The 27997-nt window shown below is 37.7% G+C and overlaps 2 long non-coding RNA genes across 3 annotated transcripts in view; both read right to left on the bottom strand.

Annotated features, from left to right (window-relative positions):
- LOC134801955 (uncharacterized) overlaps nucleotides 1–12740 on the bottom strand; it is a 29670-nt gene extending 16930 nt beyond the window's left edge. The window contains exons 1-3 of the long non-coding RNA XR_010145767.1: nucleotides 12693–12740; nucleotides 1704–1733; nucleotides 101–136 (exon numbers count right to left, since the gene is read on the bottom strand). This is a non-coding gene — a long non-coding RNA (uncharacterized LOC134801955). The remainder of the gene's footprint in view (nucleotides 1–100; nucleotides 137–1703; nucleotides 1734–12692) is intronic.
- Nucleotides 12741–16689: 3949 nt separating this feature from the next.
- Nucleotides 16690–22989, bottom strand: LOC134801976 (uncharacterized). 2 transcript variants are annotated; one of them, XR_010145781.1, is made up of 3 exons: nucleotides 22971–22989; nucleotides 22735–22834; nucleotides 16690–16766 (listed from the first exon to the last, which is right to left on the bottom strand). It is a non-coding gene; the product is annotated as an uncharacterized LOC134801976 (long non-coding RNA). The 2 variants fall into 2 exon arrangements; XR_010145782.1 differs by lacking the exon at nucleotides 22971–22989 and adding an exon at nucleotides 22927–22945.
- Nucleotides 22990–27997: the final 5008 nt, after the last annotated feature.

Here is a 27997-nt window from a genome sequence, read left to right as displayed (position 1 = left end):
CATGAGGTCGTTTTGTTTTCAAAATGGGACATAATGTAGGTATAAGTAATTAATTATATACATATTTATATTAATTATAATCGGCTAAGTAGGTAACTACCTTTCTTTTAAGTTTGGTGAGAAGTTTTTTGGCCTCCTGAAAAACAAAAAAATGTAAAATTAATTAAATGTAGTTCAATAGCGTTGTTTTTTTTAACCTTAAGACGCTCACTCACACGCCAGAGTAAATTTTAAGTAAACAACTAATAAAAAGTTTAGGTATCTATATAGGGAAAAGTCTTCTCAATTTGGCTTTGTTCTTAACCAACTTTAATTTATTTCGTAAATGCCAATAATGTACATATTTTTTACATACGACAATGTTAAAAATAAAGGTCTTTATCATTAAAAACAACCACTGAACAATATCGATTCATGACGTAATATCACCGCACTAGACTAGGCTGTACGAGAAGTCTTTTATGCAAGACAACGGCGCGCCTAGACTGCGCGCTAGACCGACAAGGACTGCTTCCGCGCGGATTAAGTAATAATAGTCTCTAGGTCAACGGCGTAAGCGCTTGTCGGTACGTAATCTTTATAAGCGTAACGTTAGAGCCGCGCATCATGTGTCGAGAGTATAAATATACCGGAATTGCATTGGGGAAAAGATACACGTGGGTTGAATTGTCAATGAGTGAACAACAATAATATTGGAAAAGGGTGGGGATCGGAAATGTTCGGGAATGCATGTTTCACATTTGACATGTTCCTTAGATGAGCTTCTCAGTTCCCGTATTACATCCTCCCTACCATGACAATTTTTCGTCAATTTCAAATATATAATATTCTCATAGTAAGGCGACACTGCCTAGTCCGAGCGTCCGACTGTACCATTCTTGTGTGAAGCGGTCACACTCCCCACTACACTATCATCTCAAAATGAATCATTTGTTCTGCAAATAGACCACAAGGACAGATTTACTTGTCTGATTCTACTAGTGCGAGTCGGACTCGCCCACCGAGGGTTCCGTACTTTTTAGTATTTGTTGTTATAGCGGCAATAGAAATACATCATCTATGAAAATTTCAACTGTCACGGTTCATGAGATACAGCCTGGTGACAGACGGACGGACGAATGGATGGACAGATGGACAGATGGACAGACGGACAGACGGACAGACGGACAGGCGGACAGCGGAGTCTTAGTAATAGGGTCCCGTTTTTACCCTTTGGGTACGGATCCCTAAAAAAATAAATATTCAAAATGTAAAAATAATGCAAAACCGTTTTTCGATGACCAGTAAGTAGGTAAGCATAATAAAATTTATCATGTATTTTTTTGCTTCGTTGATAACAAAGTAAAATAATTAGGTATACTAATTTACACCTCCACATTTACACCTCTAAATGTTATAGATTTTTTTATTGTATTTTATCTGTATTTTTTTAATATTATTATTATAGGTTTTTTATGTAATTCGACATTAAGAGACCATAATATATACATCTTTAAGTAATTGTAATAAGTACATTAGTTTGAATTGTTAGTTTTATTTTATAAAAATGTGGATGTATTGTTATTTTATTATTTCTGCTTGTATGTAAATTCAATGATGACGTGTAAAAGTGCCCTTGTGGCCTATTTGCTGAATAAATGTTGATGTTTGATGTTTAAAGTAAACACTAAAGACTTCAAATCGTGTTCATCAGTTATACTTACGACTGCAGTAGTTTTTGCTTCTTGCAAAGTCTGAAAACAGAAGTGCAATGACACTATTTAATTAAGTTAAATTATGTTTTATCCCTTTCTTACAAATACATAAGTCAAAATAAAAACAGATAAAAACAAATGACTATTAGCTAAATTGTTACCGGTACGCCATAAGCGTTTGCGTCAAATCCTATGTTCGAAATGAGTGCGCGTGCAAGTGAGTGGAATGTTTTCATTGTTTTATAGTATTTTATGCAGAGGTCAAAAAAGGCGAGTGGCATGAGTAACAATTTGAGGCGAAGCCGAAAATTGTTATAGTTCGACCACAGGAACTATGCAGCGCTAGATAAAATGTAGTTTTTAAAAATCAGTATGTGACAACACCACAGAAAATGGATTAAAGAGCCTTGATACTTGTGAAATTTCTACCATTTTTACCGTCTATGAAAATTTTAAGCTGTGCATTTATGGTTTAATCAATTTAATTCCAACAATATATGTCACTATTAATATGTATACATATATGTACTAAATGTTGATAAATAATATTGGGAGATTTGGGAGAATATGACATTTGGCTTCATCAAAATTATTGAGCTTTTGTAATATCCGCGACGGCCTAGCGGTAAATAGGTACAGGGAGCCGCAACACCGAAGTTCGCAAATTGCGAGCATCTTTCTCTTTTACTCCCATTAAGGCGTAATTATATTGAAAAAGAAATTTCCCGCGCAATTCGCGAACTTCGGATTTCGGAAAAACGAAATAAACCATTAAAACAATAAACATATATATTCAAAATAAATTTAAGCTTAAACTAGTAGGCACTCATGCCGTAAGCATTAAGCATAGAGGTTGTGGGTTAGAGGACTTCGATCTCAAAACCCAGCTCGAACCAATGGGTTTCTCGAAATGTTAGACTTGTTAGAGGAAGTTCATAAGGTAATAGTATGCCTACACCTATTAGGTGTGTTCAATTTGCTGTGAAACCTTAGTCTAAACCAATCTTCCAACCAATATTATAATATATTATCTATTTAATACTATTTATGTATTATTTATTTATCTATGTATGTTTATGTATTTATGTATGGTGCAAGTATTAAAATCTTTCATTCCACTTATCCGTCATCAACTCAAAATTTTGTAAACATTGTCGTTTTTGAGCTTGAATCGTCTAGTGCTGATTTTTTACTAGTGTAAAATTATTCGTCATGCGGAAAAGTAATTCCCGCACGCCGATTTTCACGGGTTTCACCATGTTTTTCCCGTTCATCACAAAACACAACGAATATTTAAACGATTTTGACAAACACATACCATAGAGAATGACGTTTACGGACTGCTAAAAAACATTGCCATATATAGTTTTTTAATTCGCTGTCAAATTATTGCGCTGCAAAGTTTCTGTGGTCGAACTCTAATAAAGACGCCACGAGTATTTTTTGACTCAGTTAAACAACGTTGCATACAATACTTTTTGTACGACCAAGCACTTTAAAATAAAATTGTAAATTTAACAAATATTTTTCAAGAAGTAGCAAAAAATGGAGGGTCCGGCGGGAAAATTAATTAATGAAATTTAAAAAAACCGGACAAGAGCGAGTCGGTCTCGGCACCGAGGGTTCCGTACTTTTTAGTATTTGTTGTTATCATCATCATCATCATCATCATCATCAGTCGTTCCCTCAATGCTGAGGATCGTGACATCATGTCCTAATGTTGCTGACCAGTCTCTTCCATAGGCTTTTGTCACCCACCATATGCACGGCTTCCTGCAGACGTAGATGCAACGCTGCAGTAACTTGTGCGCTTCATCTAGCGGGCGGTCTGCCGCGAGTCCTCTGGCCCTCAACTTTGCCCGTCATAGTCACCCTTCCTAGGCTATCAGGAGAACGTCGTGAGAGGTGGCCAAAATCCACTTTTCCGGGTTGCTGCAGGCCTCTCACATTCCACGTTCCAATTCATGACGGTGGGTGGTGTTTATCAGTAGCATGATTTCCACTGGCTGCCTGATGTTGCACAGCACAGTGGCCGGTAGCCCATTTCACACCAGACACCCCGGACGTGCCGTGGCGCCGGGGGTCAGCCGGGTCGCAGGACATCATTTCTCTGTTATTTGTACTCGGCATGATTTTTCTTGGGAAGATAGTGCAGTGGTTTCCCGTTACCACCACCACCACCAGTCTTTTAGGAGCTATTTGAGCTCCAAGGCCGCTGAAGCCTCTTCCAAAAGGTTGCCCAGCTGGGTGTATGGTTATACCGCCAGCCGCCACAAACAACAATTTGTTGTTATAGCGGCAACAGAAATACTGTGAAAATTTCAACTGTCTAGCTATCACGGCTCGTGAGATACAGCCTGGTGACAGACGGACGGACGGACAGCGGAGTCTTAGTAATAGGGTCCCGTACCCTTTGGGTACGGAACCCTAAATACATATCTATAGTTCACTTACTTGTCAGATATGACATTTCAAATAATGTTGGCAACAACAACAACACAACAACAACAACAACAACAACAAGAACAACATAAGTCCATCAATCAGTGCTAACCCGTTATACTTACTTGCGTATTTTTACATGCAATTAATATTCCCACCCTCCCACCGCAAAAATAAATACGCAAATAAATATAACAAACCACCACCAAAAGAATAATCCTCGACACGTGTTTCGCCTCTCTACGAGGCATCCTCAGGAGTCCTTAAGTGCCAAAAAGATACTGCGTGTATGCACAAATACGTTTTTGGGGAATAGACTAAAGAATTGTCTTGACAACTATAAGGTAGGGTTTTAAAGATGTGTGCACGACCCTTTAAATGACAAATAAAAGTACGCGAGTAGAAAAAAATTATAAACGAGTACGAACGATTATGACTGTAATGTATTGTATTTACCTCAGTAAATCATACAATATAATGTATTTCCAACGGTTCGCCAACACAAACATCACGCCGTATGACCGGCACTGTTCACAGTCTGTCATCGACTGACCCAAACTGTCAGTGACGTCACTACTACGTAAGCGCTCGAGACGTCTATACACTACAACAGTGTTTTTCAAACTTTATGGTGTCACGGCCCTTTATGACCACTAAATTTTTTTCGCGACCCCCTAACCCCGTTTCTCCGTTTTTCTATCTATAAGTATAGAGTCTTTGCGGAAAGAGAACAGTCGTGAAATGTATGGGATCCCACACATTCCACGGCTCTTCTCTTTCCGCACAGTCCATCAATGGTCGATATCAGAACAAAAAAAAAACCGGCCAAGTGCGAGTCGGACTGGCAAACGTTTCATTTGTTGTATGGGAGCCCCACTTAAATATTTATTAAGTATATTCTGTTTTTAGTATTTGGTGGTATAGCGGCAACAGAAATACATCATCTGTGAAAATGTCAACTATCACGGTTCATGGGATCCAAAAAAGCGTTTTGAGGAATTAATTCCCAGCAAGCTGGATATCATTTTAATACCTCCATTTGGTCCTAAATGCGAATAATCTGAGTTTGCTCCATCCCAGGAGGTGTGGATAAATTTTGGAAGCCTTGGGTTGGGAGATACATTTTACCTTGGATTGACAAAACTACTCGAATTAAAACCAAAATATTACTTTGCTAATCCGCGAAAAGATAACGTGCTAGTCAATCAGTGCTAACCCGTTATACTTACTTGCGTATTTTTACATGCAATTAATATTCCCACCCTCCCACCGCAAAAATAAATACGCAAATAAATATAACAAACCACCACCAAAAGAATAAACCTCGACACGTGTTTCGCCTCTCTACGAGGCATCCTCAGGAGTTGTTGACGGTCTGACGCCCGGCAACGGAATGACCTGTCTAGAATGGTTGGTGGTGGTGGTGGTGGTGGTGGTGGTGGGATTGCGTTTGGGTGTTCTGGAACAACTGGAAATAATTAGGTACAACAATAGGGGCATGATTCTTAACGAACAATTGAATGTTGCGTCATCGCCGTTATTACGAATTTTTCCATCTCACTCACACTTGCACGGTAGGGGAAGTGGTCAAGGTATAAATATGGCCGACCATTCTAGACAGGTCATTCCGTTGCCGGGCGTCAGACCGTCAACAACTCCTGAGGATGCCTCGTAGAGAGGCGAAACACGTGTCGAGGTTTATTCTTTTGGTGGTGGTTTGTTATATTTATTTGCGTATTTATTTTTGCGGTGGGAGGGTGGGAATATTAATTGCATGTAAAAATACGCAAGTAAGTATAACGGGTTAGCACTGATTGACTAGCACGTTATCTTTTCGCGGATTAGCAAAGTAATATTTTGGTTTTAATTAGTATGGATTTCCGCAAAGTAACGCCTGATTCTATTCACTAAAACTACTCGAAATAGAAGGAACCCACCGTCAAAATTAATGTCACTACCAGCAAGGTTGTTGTGGATCAGACTGATTGTAGTGACTACAATGACCGTGACTGTTTTATAAACCCAATTTGTTTACTCCGAAATCAAGCAAAGTTACTACGTGAAAAAGGGGTTGAAAGTTTGTATGGCGATCAAATGTTATTTTCAGCGCGCTGCCGTGTCACGCGCATCTCATGTATCTTTAAAAGTTGAGTTTCGAGATAATTAAGTACGTTTAAAGTTTTAAAGATTCAAATGCTCAGCTGTTATCATTGACGGTTCATCGTAATTTTTTTATTTTTTCTAATCTACATGTAGGAAATATGGTCACAGACTGCCGTCCTAGTCTAAAAGGCAGTTTTTCGACAAAAGCTAGTTTCGAGATAATCGCAAAAAACCAACCCAAACATCTTTCTTGAATTTCTACGAAACGGAAAAACTTTTTCCATTTTTTCTTTTTGTATGTGGTAGGTATATATATGTACTTATTTTAGGTATTTATAGTATGTTTCTAAACAGCTCAGTTTTTTTTAATTTTATAAAAAACACTTTAGATTAGTATTAAGCTTAAAAATGTGTAGGTCGTACTAGTCAAGAAGGCGGTAAACATGCGTTATGCGGCGTTCTAACTTAGTTACGAAGTAGAAACTAGGTAAAAACGCCGTATATGTCACATGCTGCCTTTTTGCTTAGTAACAATGAATAATTCCCACTTGAAATCCTAAGTTAAAAGACCGTATAGCAGCTATTCGGCCTTTTTGGTTAGTATACTAGGAAAAATTAAGATTTTGTCCAGATTTTCGACTAGCGTGCTAGTGTAAAAAAACGTATACCACCAAAAACACCGAATATACGGTTTTATAGATTAGTATTTATGGAAGAAATGGGAATAAAAAATAGACACGTAGTTTAAATGTTTATTTATATACGAACAAAAAACCCCATACTACTAGGCTATAATTAAAAAAACGAGATCCAGCGATTACTTTTTGGATTATAATCTTAATTACCATACAAAATTAACACATAAATTGGGTTATTCCCACTAGTTACCATCAAGTTGTTACCAGTGGTAACTAATGGGATTTGTTTCCCAGTAGTTACCACTGGTAAAAGGTGGGATTTTTTCCCCAGTAGTTACTACAATTTTGTTAGGGTTCAATAAAGCCTCTATTTTTATAGTATTCTACTTATACTGTTTTTATTACTATTTAACTATAACAACTTGATGGTAACTAGTGGGAATAACCCGATTTATATGTTAATTTTGTATGGTAATTAAGATTATAATCCAAAAAGTAATCGCTGGACCTCGTTTTTTTAATAAAAGCTTAGTAGTATAGTGTTTTTTGTTCATATAATAAAAGACATTTAAATTGTACTGTAAAAAAATGTTGGTGGTAACTACTAGGGAAAAAATCCCACCATTTACCAGTGGTAACTACTGGAAAAAAACTTCCCAGTAATTACCACAAAACTGAGTTGGTGGTAGCTACTGGGAAGAAAGGTGGGAAATAAATTCCCAGTAGTTACTGGTAACAACTTGGTGGTAGATACCTAACTGGTGGGAATAACCCCATAATATGTACAAATTTTTAATGTGTACAGTCTTTCTGATTTTATTTGTATCATAGGCTAGATTTACTCGACTCTACTAATGACATTACATGTACTTCTAATGAGCATGAGCAACGAAACTTAAAAGAGTCCGCAATAAGCTCAGCCGAATTATTACTTCCCATAAAAACGGAGATTCATACTCATTTTAAAACAACGTGTTGGATTAAAATTGCACATACAATAACATAAGGTATATCTATACCAGTACCTAATTAGTTTATATTCCAACAAAACTAATGAAATAGAGGAAAAATAAGTTTTGTATGAAAAACTTATATTCGCTGTATTTTTTTTATTATGGTATCTGAAGCTACACATTAATTACAGGCATAGATATACCTTATCCTTTAGTGAGTACAAAGTTTTAGAGCAATCTACCTAATCGTTTTAAAATGAGAGCGTAACTACGTTTGTATGGAGATCCCAGCTTGCTGCTGACTTAAATCTTAGCAACCATCTATCTTTGTAGGTGACCAGTTTTCGCATACACGTAACTCACAATAATACATAATGTTTTACCGAATTCGTGGCATCTCTAATAGATATTTTGGTTTGTTATCAATAGGCATCGAATCATCGAGAGTTTCATCGCACGGTAAGACGTTAGCGAGTTGTGTAGTCTACATTAGCGATAAAATTAAACTCGTATTAATTGCTGCACATACTCTGTCATTTATTTAATTCTAAAACGCATTTTAGCGGTTGTACCTAATTAAAAATCAGATTCAAATTTTGATAAAATTATTTTTCTATTAGATTACAAACTCATAGCTTTTACTCTTTTAACATACAACTATTACCTAATACACAAACATACCCACTTATTTTAAGATACATATTGTTTTTTTATAAAACCCACTTAGGTATTTAATGGCCTAATATATATATAACTCTCAGTTGGTTTTTGGATGGACCCAGGTTCCATACAAAGATGCCCATGGTCCTTTGTCCTGGTTATCTAAATACTTAGGCGGAAAATGTTATTCTGTCCATAAGAATTCTCATTAAATTTCCCTTTAAAACATTTTTCAATAAGATTTAAACTCTTCGTAATGTCAAATACCTACTTGGCTTATAGGGAATTAAACCCGATACAATTAGCTCTAATATAAATTTGATTTTATTTAAATAAAAGCAGTCAAACCGTCGAATGAAAAAATAAAACTTAAACAACGTTTGCTGTAGAAAAGTACGTATGAACAATTTCATCATCACAAACTACGCTAGAAAGACGTATTTGCTGTCGAGCGAGCTGTGTGCGAGGCAATTTTAAAGTATATACCTTGATAAAAATGATAATACTCGAAGGTACTGATTGTAAACACTACATATTATTGATAACATATGATGGTAATGCAATAATAAAGTATTTTTCTTACTTTGGCGTTCGGTCAATATTTCGCGCGCAAAATGCCACCTCCGCTCGCATACCGGCAGCCACAAGCCTGCGCTTGCGGCTGACGGCTTTTACTTAACATAAGGGTGTCTTTCGGCGCGCGGGGAGCATGACGAAGGTTGGAGCATATACTGCGTTATAGACTAGTTAGACGCACTTTCAACCATTATAAAAGTTTGTTTGCGTTTAATACGACGTCCATACAAAATAAGAAGAACGTATAACATTTATACGTTTCTAAAGACTATTATGGTGACGTAAAAAAGTTAAGTGATACTAAGCTTAAATGACGTATGAGACATTTAAACAAAAAAAAATACTATACGATTTTTTAGACTAGTATCAGATCTAAAATTTTGCTAAAGATCCTAATCTTAAAGCGCGTATAGCGTCTTTTACGTATTTTTAGCCTAGTTTTTGGCTTATACGTTATTTTAGGCTAGACATGGTGGATAAGATTTTACGCAAACCAGAGCGTAAAAAAACGTATAGCTGCATATACGTTGTTTTAGCCTGGCTTTGTCAAATAGTCGCTTTTTAGACTAGGAACGCTTAGAAAATTAGTGCAAATACGGTCTTTTTACGATATTTTTCTCGAAAACTAAGCCACTTATCGGAAAACGGGCCAAAGTGGTCGATGCATCTTGATCTCTACATTACGAATATCACAAAAAGTCAATTTTGGCAAAATGTCGAAAAACTGCCTTTTAGCTTAGGAGGGCAGCAGAATAGGCCCTTTAATTTTTTTTTGGTATAATTGAATAGTTTTTATTTTATTCGAATTAAATGGTTTCGCATGATCAACTCTTCCATACTATAGTGGTCACACGAAGTAATGTAAGTCAAGTTACATGACATACGCGGCACGTATGGTATAGGTATACTTTACCAACCTGATTCAAGTCTTCGTCGAACTCAAATTTGTCAACAATTTAATTGATCCTTTTGTGTTACGCATAAAATATCATAAATTGTGCGTGAGTTTAGTAAAAGGTACCACTTTGTCGATTGTTGATAAGGTTCCGTTCGACAACTGACAAAGTCGTCCCCTTAGCCGAAAAACATTACAATTTATGGGTTTTGTTAAACAAGGGAATCAATTAAATTGCTAACAAATAGGTATGTAAATTTATAGAAATATATCCCTTATTCCTCCTTATTCTAACACTTCTTATTAGAATTAGAACTTTTTAATTGTCCATGACTGAATCTAGGTCACATACAGAATCCGAAACTACCAAATCTTCGAAAAATTTCGTCGTGACATTGGCATAGTTTGACACAATTTTAAAAGCTCCTTTTTCTTTTCGGTGGTAATACCGCGTGGGCCACATTCCCGGAAAACGTTAGATTCTTATAAAATCCGTATGTTCATTTAATTGTATTGTTAAGCAGAAAGGATAATTCCGCTTGCGCATAAACCATACCGTATTTACTAGACAATATGTGTCATTTTTTCATAATCAAGTGAAATAATATTGTTGTCGTATAAACCAAGCGCTCGGCCAGTCATGCCTAACTCCGGTAACTTAAGAAACGTTGGTGATATTTTGATTGTGTCAGTCATGCATATATCATGCAACTCAAGTTAACTGAGTTGTGTCTGACGCCATCGGCAAAAAATGAGGTTACATGAGTTAGTCATATGCTTTTCTCAGTAAATAATGAAGATTTTCAAAATTTTCTTTTAGAAGATATATATTTAAGGGTTTTTAAGGCGATTTAGACTGGTTATCCGTAACTCATGTAACTCAAGTTAACGGAGTTTGGCATGACTCAGCAGCGCGGGTCTTGAAACTTTGTATAAAGGCATATTATTAGAATAAGTATAACTAAAAGCTATTTCAGTGTTTTTGAAAATTCATCCCCTAAAAGAGTTAAACCGGGATAGAAAGTTTGTATAGGACTCAATTTTTATTATAAGCTAGGAACTTGGAACTTTGTGAAAAAGTACATATTTCATTAAAACTTGTTTTTGAAAATTAATCCCCCAATGTGGTGAAAACGGAGTTGAAAGTATGTATGGAGATCAAACATTTTTGTGAGTGCGGGACTTGAATCTTTGTATTTAAAGGCATAATATTAGAATACAAGAAAAGTAATTTCAGCATTTAAAAAAAATCATCCCCTTAAAGCGTTAAATAAAGGTTGAAAGATTGAATCCATTACAAATGCTTTAAAACTTCTTAGGAAGGCATAATATATAATATGTAGGTATAAGATTACAAAAAGTTATTTCAACATTCTTGATAATTCAACCCCCAAGGGGATTAAAAATAAAAGTTTATATGTGGTCCCATTTTTTCTAAGCTAGGAACTTGAAACTTGGTTAAAAACTGATATCACCTTTTTTGAAAATTCAAGCCCTAAGTTGATGAAAAAGGGGTTCATAGTTTGCATCGGGAACGTAATTTTTTGTAAATGAAATGTCGTAAAAAGACACAATAATATAAAACAAGACAGCGTGTTTAAATATTTATTTACCAAGGGAGTTAAAGGGGTTAAACGTTTGCATCGGGATGGAACATGTTTATTAAAAGTGGACTTGAAAATCTTCTAACCCCTTAAAAAAAAGTTCTCGATTTATAATCCCTCTCAATCCCCATTGAGAGGGATTATAAATCGAGAACATTTTTTTTTTAATTAATAGCTTGAAACTTCGTAGGTTGACAGGCAAATCTCATGCGATAATAATTAACAAATTATTAACCGTCCCTACTACCTACTATCTTTTGCTGCATAACGTTCTATGCTCATGTACCTAGAACATATTATACTTAACCACCAACATACAAATCCACGCGTACGAAGTAGCGGGCAACAGCTAGTATAAAATCAAGTAGGTATATATAGGTAAGTATATTACCTGGGAGACCGAGCTTTGCTCGGAAAACATACAAAAACTCAAAAATACGCGTTTTCCCAGAGATAAGACCTAGCTAGATCGATTTTTCACCCCCGAAAACCCCATTAGTAAATTTGAACGAAATCGTTAGAGCCATTTCCGAGATCCTCGGTAAAATAAATATATATATACAGGGTGGAACATTTCTAGGGACTGAGCTGAAAGGATAGTATTATCTAAGTGATCTCCAATCGAGTTATTATAATCGTCAAGCTGGATTACAAAATAAAACAAAATCATTAAAATTAAATATTTTTATATCAGTGACAACCCTACAAAGTTATTTACATTTTAAATTGACACATGTAATGTCATTCAATAGGATCTACTTGCTAGGGTTGAAACATACAGATTTTTGCACTAATATTTAATAAACTAATCTCAAAAACGGTTAGAAATATTAACGTGGTTAATAAGTGAAAAATAAGGTACGTAGCCTAAACAATTATTCCCCGTTTGCGTAAAAGTCCTTCGTTCTGTTCCACCCGGTATACAAGAATTACTCGTTTAAAGAAGATTAGAAATATTACCTAATGGCATGCAAAAAATACACAATTGAGTGTAACAGGTTGGCATTGGCACTAATTGACAAAAACGTTATAGGTACATATTTGATGGCAAGAGAAAACTAAACAATATCGACTTCACTTCCCGAAAGCATCGACTCAATTCAATATTAGTAGGTATGTCGTATTACCTTTGCGTTTGTTGATCCTGTCAAAAGTTGTGGTTTGCTCTGTAAAGTGAAACAAACGATTAAAATGAAGTAATTTTAGAATAATATTGACACACGGTACACGGTGCTCAGAACCTTATAGGGAAAAATTTAGGCCCTTCCCTTGGGGACCTAGAGGTTTCGTAGTGTACCGAGGCCAAGAGCGTATGGCATTAAACATGTCCTAACACGGACCCGCCTGTCAACCCATGTTCGCAGAGGCAGTGGAACGAGCCTCTCTGTCGTCTAACTATATAGGAAACCGTCTCCTAACAGATACGGCACATAGTCCGACAGATCGAGCTCGTCTTCTTGCCACTGCGGAATGGCCTGGGAGTCGGGTCTGTGTTTGCAGACACTATCATCCACGACGGTGGGCACATTGTTGAACAATACAACATTCCGTTTGGCCACATGTCTCAGAATAGGGGCATCAACAAACATGCCCCACCGGTGCCAATGCGGAGTTATGGTGGACAATTTGGGCCACCACGGCCTCTCATGCAGCCGTAGGGCTATCCCCCGCCACGCCAGCCTCAACGACGTCATCCGAAGAGCCCTTGTCAATGCCGAGGTACCGGCGGTCCTCGAGCCCAACGGTCTGGCCAGGGTCGATGGCAAGAGGCCTGACGGAATGACGCTGGTGCCATGGAGTATGGGCCGGCCACTTGTCTGGGACGCTACGTGTGTAGATACCCTGGTGCCGTCCCATATTCCAGGCACCAAAGTTGGCGATGGTGTGGCCGCTTCCTCGGCCGAAAGCCTCAAACGCCGCAAATGTCACACTAGGTAGTAGCTACATATTTGCGGCGTTTGATGTGGAGACCTTGGGGCCGTGGAGACCTTGCGCGCGTCGCCTCTATGAGGAGCTGTCAAAGCGCCTCATAGAGGCTTCCAGTGACCAGAGGGCTGGCCAATATTTTGCCCACCGGATCAGCATTGCCATCCAGCGGGGCAAAAGGCTGGCCTTCTGGGCACCCTACCGAGCGACTACGACTTGGGTAATTTTTTTATTATTTACAGTAGAGTCCGGTTAGTACGACTTCGCATATAACAACCAACCGCTTATAGCGACGTAAGTATAGGCACTTGTTTGGTTTTAGTATGAGCTACTATGAAAGTACAACCGTTTATTACGACTCCGCTTATAGCGACCGACCGCTTTTAACGACGGAAATTGACACAAAATCCGTCCGTCAAGTCCGGTTACAACGACGAGCGACGTAGTTTTTACAAATAAATTGTTAGTAAGAAGCTTACTCCGTCCCGCGCACCCAACTCCCCTCCCCCCTTTGCCTATACGCAGCAAGATGAAATGAAGTCATGTGAGTTTTCGTAATCTTGCAAGCTAAATAAAACCCAATTACCCTTATTCAATTGACCAAAAATATTGCATTATTGTCACCCAACTTGTCATAATTATGTAAGTTGGGTGACAATGCAATATTTCGGTACCTTCGAGCTGATCTGATGATGGACACAGGAGGTGGCCATAGGATCTGTGTGATAAAACAACGCATCCTAATTGAAATTGGGTTTGTAAGAACTGTTTCAATTGAGTATAAGTTGCTTGTTGAAACAAAAGTAGGTACACAGTCAGCGGTAAAGGCTTGAGTCAAAATTGAAATGTTTGATTGTCGATGTACGATTGTCATCTTGATTAGATCCCCAAGAATTACGACTTTTTATTTAACGGGATTCAAGTAATTTGCGGATGATGAGTGTATCTAAAAGTGGTTTCTTCTAAACCACTTCTAAACACACAAGTCTCTCCATTAAAGTCAAAATGATGTGATACTAATGTAAATAAATATTTTGATTGAAATGTTTTTTTCTTTGATTCTCGCATAAGTATTAATAAATACAAAATGATGTAATTATTTTGATTAAAATAATTTATGAAAATTGGCAGTTCGTTTAGTACGACGTCCGGTTAGTACGACTTGGTACGACGTAATATCAGCGGTCCCTTGGGCGTCGTTATAACCGGACTCTACTGTATATGTTTTTAGGGATTTTATTATGTTATAAAAATGTTAATAAAGAAAAATAAAATGTTCAGAATAAAATGTAAAATACCTACTTATGTTTACCATGGAAACTTATTTCAAATAATGTTATTAAAGTTGCATTATTTCTTAGTTCATGTACGTAGGTATTCAGTAACTAAAGTAAGCAACTAGCGTACAATAGTAGTTTGTGTTACAAGGGATCAAAATGATATATTTCAGTCAAGTGCGTACATTGAATCCTGAATGAAGCGATGGATTCTACAATAGAATCCCGAGCGTAGTGAGGGAATCTAAAGTAGAATCCTGAGCTTAATGAGGGATTCAAGTGTCAACGCCCAAGACGAAATAATTTTTCACATCACCTATTCGGAAAAGGGCTTTTCCTTCCCCGCTAGGAGGGATCAAAGTGGCACTGCTAGGGGGGATCAAAGTGGTACTTTTCTGTTATAGGACACATTTTTTTTCATTTTTACATACAATTTTTTTTAGCTTAAATAGTGTTTTGATACAATGATAATTTCCTCATTTATTTATTTTTTTATTTTCCTCATAGTTGATGTGAAAAGCAGTATGTGTCACACGGTACTTATCAAAATTATTTAGTCTTGGGCGTTAACACTTGAATCCCTCATTACGCTCAGGATTCTACTTTAGAATCCATCGCTTCATTCAGGATTCAATGTACGCCCTTAACGGAAATATATCATTTTGATCCCTTGTAACACAAACTACTATTGATACCGTGTGACACATACTGCTTTTCACATCAATTATGATGAAAATAAAAAAATCTTAGTGTTGACACAAATTATTGTTTCAAAATATTATTCAAGCTAAAAAAAGAATGCAAAAAATAACAAAAACAGTGTCCTAGAACATAAAAGTGCTACTTTGATCCCCCGTAGCAGGGAGAAAAAGTGCCACTTTGATCCCTCCTAGCGGGGAAGAAAAAGCCCTTTTCCGAATAGGTGATGTGCAAAAACTATTTTATATAGTGTAGGTATACCTCTAGGTAGTCTTCGAACAACGTAAAGAGTATAAAGATTATAAAGACTATACAATTATTACATTTTTTAATATGTATCTTAGTACTACGTATGTTTTTATCAATAATAGCAGAATACTTACCGCCAACTGTAAAAGATCAAATTAATCAAATGTTGATTAACAGGCCAATTCAAACGTACATACACAAAATATATATATTTCATTTATGTAGTCTAGCTCGCGCCAATACATAGACATATTATACGGACAAGTGGGGTTAGTTTTTTTTAACGATATACGGTAAACTTCGTATAAGAGAGATAATAATTTCAGCAATTTGGAAAATTCTTCAAGGGGGTTGAGACGGATTATATCGAGTTTTTTTGAATGAAGGTCTTGAATCTTTGAATGATGTTTTGCTATACTATGTTAAATTTTCACGTAAATATTATACAACAACGAACATAAAATTATCGGGTATAATATGAATTATCTCAAATGACTTTTTCGGGTTCGGGTGCTAATCCGTTAAACAAAAGCCTTTGTTTCTTTTAAGAGCGGTCTACAGCACGTGCCAAAGCAACCATGTCGTTTAACCCTTATCGTGGCATTGTAACACCCGTTATACATGGAATATTATAAAATCTACCAGGTTCACTTTATTACTTAACAAAATCATTTTGCTATATATATGTCCAATATGTCCATCTACCCTCCTTTATTGTAGCAAAAATATAATACCTACATAGAAGCTTCGGCCACCACCTTCCGCAGTATGATGTAAATGGGCTTATTATAATTTACGTAAGTAAATCTCACAAAACTTTTGTGTCATTTACTGTAATTTTATTTTTAGCTGTAACGTTTTACGACGCCTGGGTTCTTGGCGTTCAAAAGGTTAAAGTAGCTTAGTAGCTAGCTTTCTACTCAGTACAACGTTACAATTAAATTATTAAAAAATACTATTTGGTTAATAACTTACTTTTTGGAGTTGCTTCTCACAATCCTCAAGTGTTGTCTCAAATGTTTCTGGAGGAATCATCAGGCCCCAAGGTTTCTACACAGACAAAAATATTTATATATACATAATATATTATAATTCAAATGTAAGGCCAATCAATCTTACTAAGTTATGATGATTATTATTATAGTTTTTTTATGTAATTCGTAATTCGACATTAATAGACCATATACATCTCTAAGTAATTGTATTACGTTAGTTTGAATTGGTAGTTGCAGTTAGTTGTATTTCATAAAATTGTTTATGTATTGTTTAGGGATGTAACGATACATGATTTTGCCGATACGATACCGATACCGATATTTGAAGTAAATAATCGGCGATACCGATACAGATACCGATATCAATGGCACAGTAGTTATTTAATAAATAAAATAAATAAGGAATTATATACTTAATATGCATAAAACATACTTATGTATAATAGACACTCGATTTTGTGAAGTGTGAAAAACTGTAAAACAAATAAAGAAAAATGCCAAACAAAAATCAAAGAAAACAATTTTATTATTTCGGTAACCATCAAGCAATCAATGCAAAAGTAAATCCAAATTAAATATAGTTCACTTTATGGAAAGGGGTCATCCATTAATTACGTCACACGAATTTCTAGGTTTTTTTACCCCTCCCCCCTCCTTGTCACACTTGGTCACATTTGGCAAACACCTCCCCCCTGGTGTGACGTCACATTTCTTCAACGAAATCGGCAAATATTTATTTAATATTTTATGAAAATATTTTTGACGAAAGAAATATTAGTAATTTTATAACCAAAACTGATTAAGAAATAAAATTAAACGATTATCGTTTCAAAACCTTGTTATTTAAATGATAATTAGCGTATAAAATAATTTAAATACATTAATTTTCGGTTACTGATGAAGTTAAAGTGACGTCACAAAGTTTATGACTCCCCCCTCCCCCTTGTCACAACATGTCACATTTTCTTGACCCCCTCCCTCCCCCTAAACGTGTGATGTAATTAATGGATGACCCCAAACAAGGTTTATTCAAATTATTAGCAGCGTCATTTGTTTCGCGCGCTTTTCAAACTGTGATATCGGCTGAATTTAAATCGGCGATGCCGATATATCGGCCTGCCGATTATATCGGCCGATATATCGGTATCGGTATCGGTATCGTTACATCCCTAGTATTGTTATCATTTTTGCTTGTATGTAAATTCAATGTTGACGTGTAAAAGTGCCCTTGTGGCCTATTTGCTGAATAAATAAATAATAAATAAATATTAAGGACTTTTTTTACACAAATTGACAGCCCCACGGTAAGCTCAAGAAAGCTTGTGTTGTGGGTACTCAGACAACGATATATACTTATACATAGAAAACAACCATGACTCAGGAACAAATATCTGTATCATCATACAAGTAAATGCCTGTGGCGTCTCCTCTAGCTGTCACTGCCAAAACGTCGTTCCACAATAACCTAACAGATGGCGTTAGGGAGCTTAGAACGCACAAACTGCTAAGAAGATACTACGTCTAGAACGCAATTAGTAAGTGAGACCTACATCGCGCTTACGGAGTTATAATGTCAGTTTCTATATATATAACTTCCGACCAACTCTCAATGGACTTCGGTCCCCAGGCATAACACCCGCCTGGAGAGAGTACTCTCTATTGCCTTCCATACCTCTCTACTTTCTACATTGGTGACCTTCCGACATTGGACAGCCATGAAGACCTCAAGATCCTGACGACGCCGCCTCGCAGCAAGCCATTTCCCTTTCTGAGTGTACCACCTAGCATGCTTCTGTACAGTCTGTACATATGTCATATACCTGTAAATATCTTGTAAATATTCATGCCTGGTACCTCAATCTCTCTTTCTCTCTCTCTCTCCGCTCGCCTCTCTGGCTCTGAGCAACTCCGCTCGCCTCTCTGGCTCTGAGCAACTACGCTCGTCACATTGGCTCTGAGCCGCTCCGCTCGCCTGTGACTCTGAGCATCTTCGCTCGCCACACTGGCTCGAGCACATCTGGTTTCGCTGCACACTTCATACGTCGTCGCTGACCCCTCCGCTCAAAGGGGGGCTGATGTGGCGTCTCCTCTAGCTGTCACTGCCAAAACGTCGTTCCACAATAACCTAACAGATGGCGTTAGGGAGCTTAGAACGCACAAACTGCTAAGAAGATACTACGTCTAGAACGCAATTAGTAAGTGAGACCTACATCGCGCTTACGGAGTTATAATGTCAGTTTCTATATATATAACTTCCGACCAACTCTCAATGGACTTCGGTCCCCAGGCATAACACCCGCCTGGAGAGAGTACTCTCTATTGCCTTCTATACCTCTCTACTTTCTACATGCCCTTACCAGGATTCGAACCCGGGTCCATCGGCTTCATAGGCAGGGTCACTACCCACTAGGCCAGACCGGTCGTCAGTCAAATGAATAAATGTTGAAGTTGAAGATCACGAATTTATATTATGACCGTCAATAACTTATGTAATTATATAATAATTCGCTTAATGTACAATGAGAATGACAAAAATGAAAAGTAAAAGAAAATAATATAAATATTCAGAGAAACTTGGTTAAATGGGACCCTGGATAAAGGATGACTCACGTTAGACCGGGCCGTGTCCGGGCCGGAGTTTTCTATGGAAAGCATCACGTGATCGCCTGTTACGTCATATAAAAGTAAGCGCCGGAAGCTCGGGCCCGGACACGGCCCGGTCTAACGTAAGCTGGGACTCATGGGTCCCGACACTTTAGCACTGAATTACCTCTGTTAGTGAGAAAAAACAAACCTCTATAACTGGGATTAGTACTTTCGATTTTACAGTCATTAACTATTTATTAAGCTGTGGTCATACTTACCTCTATAATTATTGAGACAGAGGTGTATTTTACCTATTTTACTGAGACATATTTTTTAAAGAATAATGATCATTTTTACTAAGTTCTTTTCTTTGAATTTTATAACTCTGTATCTGAGATAACGTCAATTTATAAACTCTTTAACTCGGAATATTGCAAATAAATTTTCGCACTTGTACCAACCTACCTAAATCATTTGTTTTTTAGTTTGGTATATCTAACGTTCGGACGTAAGTTAATTTAGATAAAAATATTTCGAAGTTTAATATCTTGATTATTACTTATAAAACAGTAGGTATCCGTTTACGAATATGGAATAGACACATTTAATGAAGTCAGTAGGTTTCGAATTTAATGTAGCAGTTTCTATTTTTTGAATACTCATTAATAAATATATAATATTCTGAAGCAGTCTCGAACTCGAGCAAAAAGTTTACAAAATACGTTATTTCATACTTATAATAATTGCACCTCTATAAATGACACAACCTATGTTCACGCCTGTATTCAGCGGTACCTCTGTACATGAGACAGATATTTATTTGTACCTGGCTATCTGAGACACTGAGTAAGTGGGATAGCTCTTTAAGTGAGACAAATGTGCAGGACCCTTGAAGTCCCGTTATCCAGGTTTCCCTGTATAACCAATTTAAAACAAAATTTCATTTGTGTGTCATTTCAGCTTAAGAGTTCTACTATTTAAAATATTTAGTATTAATATTTTATTTAGGTAGTGTAACTTTGAAGTAATGTGTTTTAGTGTGAATTAGCTTTAAGGACATATTAAAAACATATTATAAATTTAAAAATAAGAATATCTAATAGCGAAGAGTCTCGACCAACACCTTGAGAGACTCCCGCTAGGTGGTTGGATCAAGGGTCAGATGCAGAAGGCGGTGATCTTGGACACGGCGCGGATAGTCCGCCGGTTCCTCTCTCTTCAGCCCTGACCACCGGTAGCTTGGGCCTTGCCCCGCTGCTGGCGGCACCCTAGGTTAGTTTTTTTATATAATGTGTTTATATTAATTTTTATTGTTTTGTAAGTGTTTTTATATTTTACTTTTATATTCATATTACTAGCTGTGCCCGCGGCTCCGCCCGCGTGTAATTCGGTCTGTGTCAGTAAGCGGCTAATTTCTAATCCTAATTTCTCTCCCTCTCCCCTGGAGGCGGAACTTGAAGTAAAGTTGACATATGGATATGCTAGAGGACTGAAGTCCAGATTAAATATTTTACAATTAGGTACCACTAAATAAAACTACACTCCAAAATCAATAGTTTTATTCGCCCTTATTCAAATTTTACACGTGATTTAAACTTAGAGAATATAAATATAACCAAACGGAGTGGTCAATAACAGGCGTTCCCCTCTGTCGAAAATAGGCGGCCAATGGTCAACCGACGTTTATCTGACATGGCTATGTTTACGTTACGTAGGTACACATTTGATGTGCCCCTCCCCCGCAAAAAACGCCAGACTATTTTGTACCGAAAATTATAGACATGGCGTCTCCGTTGGTTATATTCTCTAAGGAATTAAACGACAGAGTAGTAGGTGTATATCGGACGATACAGTAAGGTATACGCGCGCGAGCGAGAGCGAAGCCTGCCTGGCTAGAGCGCCACTTACCGTGGTCTTCTTCAGACTCCTGAGGAAGACCAGGTGCCCCTTGTAACCTCAATGCGGTGCGAAACTTTCGCGTATGATTCGATTTTTTTCGGGAAGGCATGGTAATGCGTATAAAATGCGAGTCCCAAATCGATTGACTGCGCAAACGACCAGTGCCGGATTAAGATATTTTGATGCCCTAAGTATTTCTAGACCATGGTGCCCCGTCTCCCTAGGGTCATCAAGATTACATTGATTTTTTTTGGTAAATTGACTGACGTTCATTGCTGCATTTCAGCTGAGAATGGAAATCAGTCACATCATTTTATCACGAAAATTGACAGTGCCGCAGCAGTAACGTTGCAACAGAGTACCTAATGCTGCTGCAGTCGCCACCCGAATGTCACCTTTATCATATCTCAGAAAGTTATTGAAAACGCGAGCGAAGCGAGCGCGACAATTTTTCGATATAAAAATTTCGATCGAAGCGAACGCGTAAATTTTTCGATATTTTTTGGTGCCCCCTAGACATGGTGCCCTAAGCAAGCTTATTTTGCTTAAAAGGGTTAATCCGGCACTGCAAACGACAGAGGTCAATGTTTTTTTTTCAAAGTACCCACCTTCGTGGCTATTATTAAGTGCTTAAGGAGGCGATACGTATGAATATGCATTTGATATGGATGCGATATAATTACGATTAGGTATGAGGTATGACGGAGAAAATAAATAATTTTATGCAATTATACGCGTGTTGATGTGTGTTTATTTTACCACTACGTAACTATGTAAACTAATTTTTAGTTTTCTTGGTTACTTAATGTTTACTCAGCTCCCCAAAAGATGGCACTGTGCAATGAGGGGCAATTAATTTTCTGTCGTTTAATTTTGTTGTACTATTAAAATCAACACAATTATTCAATTAAATTTGTTGATATCCGTATGATTGATCGAAATTTTAGAAGAGGGGTCTTCTAAACTTAGAGTTAATTTGGCAAAATCCTTCCTCGGTGGCTTATTTATGTCACATCGTATTAAATTCAGCGCCATCTGTTAGTTTACCAGGGTACTCTATAGTGTTAGCACATATTTGAAAAAAGTTTGCCCCTCCTTCCTAAGTAGCGCCATAGGATTCAGGGGCAAACTTAAGTCAATCGAGTGTTGTGGCTACCCCCCCTTTTAGGGGTTGAATTTTTATAGCCTATAACCTGGCCGGGGATTTTCTCGACAGATTAGTAAAGTTTTCATCAAAATCTGTTCACCGTTTTCACGTGATGCGCGTTCAAATAAACAGACAAACAGACAAAAATTCTAAAAACTGTTGGAATGTGTTCTGTTATCAATTCTAAGTATCCAAGCCAACTTTTTTTCAAATATCTTCCATGTACAGACTTTCGACCCTCTTCAGCTTTATTATATGTATAGATAGATAGATAGATAAATAACCTAACTTAAGATGAGAAATAAATAAAGATAAGAATATATCTTACAATTATCGTCTCAGGAGCAATAATTCATAAAAAAAACCACAGTAATACAAAAAAATAACTTACTTTATCCTTGGGAGGTCGATAAGAGGCCTGCGCAAGCGCGACAAGAAGACACAGCAACAAACCCACGCGCATGTTGTTAGCCAAATGACGTTACCTATACCTAAGCCATTTCAATTTATATACAATTGTGTCGCTTAACTTCAAACTCGGGTAAATACATTCGACCCTCTCAGCAAATATCTACCCTATTACCTTTTCTTAATACCAAAATCGCATAATCTGACAGATGGATTTACCCGAGTTCGAAGTTAAGCGACTCAATTCAACACTTAATTGAATATGTCAAATTTTACAGCTAGTAATCAATTCCTTAAGAAATTTTCAACTTTAATAAGCGATAACTTAAATAACAATAGGTAATTAATACGTGGTAGTTAATTGTGTAGAATTGAGTAATTATAGAGGTGTTTCGTTTTTTTATTTGATGTTGGTATTAGTCCAGTGGTTTCCTACATAAGGTTGTGTCACAAAATAAGAGGCCATTTCAGATAGTTGTTTCTTGTTATGACACGGTTATGGTTATGAGTTTAAAGCAGACAGACAGGACAACATCTGGCAACAGTGACATCTTTAGTTGAAAACATGTCTCAAGTCTCAAGATTCATGAGTCTGGGGGCTTAGCCAAGATGACAATCATTTATGCTACGACAACAATTGTCTAGGACTCTAGGCCATGATCTTCTCATAATATATAATATATCATTATAAAAAATATATTAATGCGCGTCTCATTGTTTCTAAATTTTATGACGAAATTTTATTTCAGCGATCCTTAAGTAAATGGCAGAGTCACAAAGTTGCAAAAAAACCGCCATCTTGAAATACTCGATCGTGTCAGAATATTGTACAGACAGAAACCTTAATAGTAAGGGAAGCAGTGTCACCCAATGTATGGGACGTGCAAATTTTGGTATCGGATGAATTCACTTGGCACAGATGTAGTATACGTAAAGCTAAGCCAATCCAGCCCGGTAGCCATCCGCCACCCCCTGGTGGGTAGGCAGGGGGGCATCCAAAGTTACACAAATCATATCGGCTTCTATTTACCTACCACCTAGAGTTTGGTATCATTTCCAGACGCTCGAATCAAAATCGGATTGCAATTTTTTTTATTACTATTATCAGCCGAAACTACAAATGCTAGAAAGTTAAAATTTGCACACCAGGCTACATTTATAATGTGTACAAGAGATGAGAAGTGATTTTGAAAAATTCAACCCCTAAGGGGGTTAAAAATGGGATGAAAATTTGTATGGGGTTCAAGTTTTATTTTAAGCTAGGAATTTCAAAATTCGTTAAAAGATATATTATTGAAATACAAGAAAACTTATTTCAGCGTTTTTGAAAATTCGTCCCCTAAGGTGGCGAAATAGGGGTTGAAAATTTGTATGGAGATCAAAATTTTTTTCGAGTGTGGGGCTTGAAACTTTGTATATGCATATATTATTAGAATACAAGAAAAGTGATTTCAGCGTTTTTAAAACTTCATCCTCTAACGGGGTTAAAAAGGAGTTGAAAGCTTGAATCCATTACAAATTACTTTGACTGCCCCCCCCCCCTGCCTACCTGCCAGGGGGTGGCGGATGTCTACCGGGCTCAATTAGCTTAGCTTTACGTATATTACATCTGTGCTAAGTGAATTCATCCGATACCAAAATTTGCACCCTATGACACTACTTCCCGTACTGTAACCCTTAAACAGGTAGTGTATCTATAAGTACCACATAGCAAATGATTTTTTTTTGGCGAGCTGAGTAAATACAACGACCGCAAAATGTCATTACCGTAAAGTCTATTAAGTGGGTGATATCGGAACGTTAAAAAATGACAAGTGTCAAAACAAATTTCTTTGACAATTTAGTCGTCAAGTTCAAATCGACAACAAATGGCAGTTTTTGTACGTTTCTGAAAATGAAAATGAAAAAGAAAATTTATTAATAACATTAGGTTACACGTCAAAGATTACATAAAATTAGAAATATCATTGTAAATATACCTATACGTATATTACACTTATTAATTATTAATACTTATGTCGTAGTAAGTATTAATGTCCGACCGAAACATGTTTTTTTGCCGAAACCGAAACCGAAACCGAATGTTCGGCTTTGGCTCTAGTTTCGGCCGAAACCGAAACCGAAACCGAACCTTTTGTAGACTTGTTAAAATCGTTGAAAAATTGTCATAAAACCGCTTTTATACACATATTATGGGGCTGTCAACACCCAATGCCCTTGAAATTGATGTTACTTAAGCAGTTTTTTAAGAAAATTACTAGAGTTAGACCAAGATAATTCTGCAACGATTTTGATAACACACGCAGTGCAAGTGTTATTTTAAACGCCAAAACTTCTATGAAATTATGACGTTTAAATAACATTTGCACTAGTTGCACTGCGTATGCTATCAAAATAATTGCAGAATTTTCTTGGTCTAACTCTATTCATTCACCAGTCAAGCCAACATGATTGCAGATACAGGTTGAATCAAAAACGCGAGCGCAGCGAGCGCAAATTTTTTGTTGACAATATCGCAAGGCCGGGTACCGATCTTCACCTGAGCCTAAACGTCCGAAGTGCCCCAGTGAGGCGAACTTTCATGCGAAGTCAAAGCCGTGCTTCAGGCTTCAGGATAAGTAGTTGAGCACAGACTCCAAGCAATGTCCATTGTATTAAAAAGCGAGCCCTGGTGCGACTTTCAATCCGAAGGTCGCAAGGTACAAACCCCGGCCACGTACTCTTGACGTACTCGTACCAATGAGTTTTTCGGAACTTTTATACTAAATATAATTTTGATATTTACCTACTATTTGCATTTCGGTGAAGGAAAAACATCGTGAGGAAGCCGGACTAGTCCCGATAAGGCCTAGTTTACTCTCTGGGTTCGAAGATCAGTCTGATGGCGGTCGCTTTCTTAAAAACTAGTGCCTACGACAATTCTTGGGATTAGTTGTCAATTGGACCCCAGGCTCCCATGAGCCGTGCCAAAAATTCCGGGACTACGCGAGGAAGATGATGAGTTTTCTTATTATTCCTTTGCCCAGGCCCAGTAACATGCGACAGTGCTAATCTCATTTACTCCGATACAATTAGACAGTGTGCGCGTTATAGGTATTAACAGCCTCTTAAGTCTGCGTCAACCGTCTAGTGGCGCCCTCATTAGTGGAATTGTATTTTATAATAAACCAATTAATTTCTGTACCTATACATGAATCAGTATATGTAGGTACATCTTAATAAATATTGTTGTCCTACTTATTCCCCAACTTTTGGTCTTTGTCACATAGTTTAGTTTCATAGTACGAAGTACCATTTCGTAAGTTTCGGCCCGGCCGAAAGGTTCGGCCGTTTTTTGGCCGAAACCGAAACTACAGCCGAAACATGATTTTTTTGGCCGAAACTGGCCGAAACCGAAACCGAACCTTCGGTCGGACACTAGTAAGTATACATGTTTATTTATTACAATAAATTTTATTTAAATAAGTACATCATCAATTTTGCATGAAAGATATTCATCAATGTCATAAAACGGTGATTTTAGTAACCAACGTTTTAGTTTCGTTTTAAAATTATGGAAGGAAGGTGCATCCCTGATCCTTTAAGTAGGTGGTTGTATATGCGGGCCAAGCACATAGGCTGATCGTCCGCTTTTTGCTAACTTATGTGGCACAGATACCAGGCAGCCCGCGTTCCTGTTACTGCGCAGATGGCGATTTGGATTTACCTGTTTCGCAGTAAATTTGTTTGAGTTGGTGTGAGTAAATATAGCTATTTGTTGAATAAGTACACAGGGTAGTGTTAATATACTGTATTCTGTGAAATACTGACGAGCAGAGACGTCATCAGAAACACATGCTATTGCGCGTACAGCTCGTCTTTGTAATGAGAACACCCGACGCCAGTCAGCGGCTCCGCCCCATAGCTCGGTGCCATACGAAATGAGCGAGTGCACGGTTGCGAAATAACAGCTCCTGACGACGTCCCTGGTCGCAGTACTCGCGATATGCCTTAAAGCGTAGCACGCGCTGTCCAGCCTCGCGCACAGATGGTCGATGTGTACGTTCCACCTCAGGCCACTATCGATAATAAAACCTAACAATTTTATGTCCGCAACTTGACAGACAGCATCGTCGCCGGCATACGCGGTCATGGGCCTGGATGTGTGGCCATTTAGATTGAGTCTCATGACGAAGGTTTTGTCCTTGTTAAGGGCTAAGCCATTTGTTTTAAACCAGTTGCAAAGCTGTTTAAGCGTGTCGGTTACCCTCGTTTCCAGATCTGGTAAGGACGAGCCGGTGACGATCGCTGTGACGTCATCTGCGTACATAAAAATGTCGCACCCTTTTATTATTCGTGGGAGATCATTTAGGAGGATGCTAAACAGAGTATTTGACAAGCACGATCCCTGCGGTACCCCAAGCTGATTCCTCATCTCATCAGACCTGATTCGGCCACTATCCCCTACGACAACTTGGCCCCTGTTCGACATAAATGACATTAGGAGCGCCAATTGATGCGGGGCCACGAATTCCATAGTGACTAAGTTTCTGCGCGATAAGTCCATGATTGGCGGTATCGAAGGCGCGCGAGAGGTCGCAGCACACTACCGCCACCTGCATCCCGGCCTCTCGCGCGCTCAGCGTATGCCACACCACTTCGCGCACCAGATCCGTAGTCGAACGGCCCTGGCGGTATGCGTATTGTCGGTCGGATATTGTTAGTTGTGGGGACCAAAAGGATAATAATCTAATGTTAATACCTACTTCAAAAATTTTACTTATTGCCGGTACTAACGATATAGGGCGATAAGACTTTAAGGCTGCTTTGGGGCCTTTCCCTTTGTACAGTGGGGTAATCTTAACTTTTTTGAGGCCTTCTGGAACTGTCCCTTGTCGTATGCAGTAATTATACAACTCTGATAAGACGAAGGACAGTGCCGGACCCACGTACCGAAGGATGTTGGCAGAAAGGTCATAGATGTCGGTGCTGTTTTTCGGCGCAATGTGAGTCCGTAGTATAGATTCTACTTCGTGGGCTGTAAAAAATCTTAATCTTAATGAACAGTTACACTGGGGAATATCCCTTTCTCCCGCTGTATAAGTTCGCTACGCCGAATAAAAGTACTGTAAGTATTTTGTTTTGTATTTTTATGGTAGATTATTAGATAATTTATGTGTAGTAAGTCATAACTTACTTATTGTTTTCTGATAAAATATTCGATCTAAAAGTTTGTGGTTCGTATGAACCCTCTGCCCGTCTGGGGC

Source organism: Cydia splendana, chromosome 23 (genome assembly GCF_910591565.1).
Source record: "Cydia splendana chromosome 23, ilCydSple1.2, whole genome shotgun sequence".
Classification (NCBI taxonomy): domain Eukaryota; kingdom Metazoa; phylum Arthropoda; class Insecta; order Lepidoptera; family Tortricidae; genus Cydia; species Cydia splendana.
Note: the sequence above shows the minus strand (reverse complement) of the source record. Positions and strands in the feature narration are given on the sequence as shown.